Genomic DNA, 2,271 nt, shown 5'->3' with positions numbered 1-2,271 from the left:
GGCAGCGCTGCCGCCGGGATGGAAATCTGTGGAGCCGGCGGGATTAACTGCGACGGGGCTGCGGCGGCGCGGGCAGAGCCCAGCGGGGCAGGGACGAGGGCGGGGGGGCAGGCGGAGCTCTCCTGCCCCCATTAACAGGGCCGCGACGCCGAAAACCTCCGTGGAAATCACCCCCATGGAAATCACCTCCGTGGGACAAGCCATCACCGTGGAACTCTCCAGCCTCACGGAGAGGAGCGGGAGACTTTTACACCAGTGTTTTCAAGTTCTCCCCGGGGATGAAATAACTCACACCCTAAAAATGTCCCGGGTATTTTTTTCCCCCCCCCCCCCCAGAGGGGAGCCCCCCTCGTGCCTTCAAACGCGCCGTGGCCTCCGTGGCGTGCGGAGCAGCACATCCCCGAACCTGCAGCACTTCCTTCCCTCCGCGCCGCCTTTCTCGCCCAGCCGGGGCCATCCCAGTTCAGCCCAGCACACCAGCTAACCTGCCTTACTGGTGGTTACAGCTGGGGAGAAACCTCCCCCCTCCTCCCGTCCCCGGATGCAGCTGTTGGGTTTTTCCCTGCGGGAACCGGAGTTCTGCTGAAACTATTTTTTTTTAAGCCTTTTTGTTGTTTTTTTTTTTTAACGCGAAACAGAGCAAACCGCCCCAAAAGGCGAAGCTCAGCTGAGTCCTGCGAGGTTTCCCCCCCACTGCCACCCCGGGGGCCGACGGGAGCCGCGTTCTCCAACGTGTCCTGTTCCTGTTCCCTCTTTGCAGGCGCTTCCCCAAAACTTGTCCCTCTCTGTCCCCACGGGAGCCGCCGGCCAACCCCATCCCAGGGGAAAACACAACCACGCCAGGGGGATTGCCATCCCTCGGGAGGATTTTCCAAGGGAAAAAAAAATCCCATTTTACTCCCGCGGTTGCTTAGGGAAAGGTGTCCCTAAGGGATTTTTGGGCAGGGCATCCCGGGTTTTACGCCTCCTGCGTGCCAGGCTGCCTCGGTGGCGGGGACGTGGGTATCACCGGGAGGGGGTCTGCCACCGTTGCAACGCGAAACACGAGCGAGGCTTTGCACGAAAGGTTTCCCGGCTCCGTCTGCCCCTCGTGAGTAATAATTCTGCCAGGGGAAAAAAGCAAAATGATTCAGAGGTTGCTTTCCCAGCCCCCAGCGCCTGGAAGAGCCTTTATGCTGAGGGTTAATAATAGCTGAGCGCGAAGGCATGGAAACGCACAGCCTGGGGACAGCGGCACGCGTGCCCCCGCACGCCGGACCCCTACGTGTGCCCTTGCACACGCACGTGTGGGTGTCACACCAGCGTTTGCAAAAGTGAGGGGGGGGGTCCCCCCCCTGCGGCCATCCCTGCCCGTCCTTTGCAGACCCCGTGGAGCGCGCAGCCCCTGTCCCCTGCGGCTACCGCCCCTGGTGGCACCGCTGCCCCACGCCGCCCTCCCTTTCCCCCTGCTCTCCATCCCCCCGTGGGCTCTCCCCGCTCTCTCGCAGCTCTTCTCCCGCCGACTCTCCCCTCTCCCCTCGCAGGCAAGGCTGGGAGCTGTAAATCAGGGCTGCGGACCCGAATCCGAAGGGTGATCCCCATCCCCACGCTGCCCTTCCCTGCCCGGCGCCGGGGAACTCGCGGCCGCCCGGTTTCGGCTCCTGCTCGGAGGATCTCTCACCCGCAGCCACGCAGAGGTGGACTCGCAGCATCTCCCCCCCTTCCACCACCTTCGCCGTGCGGTTGGTGTCAGCGGAGCTCTCGGAGGCGATTCCGCCTGCCGGAGCGACGGGTGGGAATGGGAGCGTTCCCAGGGTGTTCCTGCGCCCCACAAGCCCCGCTGACACCCTTTCTCCAGGGCTTCCATCAGCACGAAGACAGCAAGGAGGACCATGTGACGGATGCAACGGGACACTGCAGCTGGCTGTCACCTCCCCGACAGAGCTCAGGGCCCCCGATGGCCACCTCATCCTGGAAATACCCCTTTGCTGGGCACAGTTTTGGGCCCAGATGGGGGCGGAGGACGCCTACGGCATCACCTTGCCCATGAAGCCCCCCCAGGACACACCGTGCTGAGGCCCAGCCACCAGCGCTGACCTCTCCTCGTCCAGCGCGGTCCCACTGCCAGCATGGGACACACACCCAGCCTTCCCTGGCTGCTGCGTGCCACCGCCACCTCCCTGGGACAGTCCCAGTGGCACCACCGCACCTCCCAATCCCCGGCCAACCGGTCAGACATCCCCTGGATGTCTCTGTCTCGGTGGACCCGGCGATGGAGCACCCCCTTCCAGC

Source organism: Charadrius vociferus, unplaced genomic scaffold, assembly GCF_000708025.1.
Source record: "Charadrius vociferus isolate BGI_N301 unplaced genomic scaffold, ASM70802v2 scaffold41, whole genome shotgun sequence".
Classification (NCBI taxonomy): domain Eukaryota; kingdom Metazoa; phylum Chordata; class Aves; order Charadriiformes; family Charadriidae; genus Charadrius; species Charadrius vociferus.
This window is presented reverse-complemented; position numbering follows the sequence as displayed.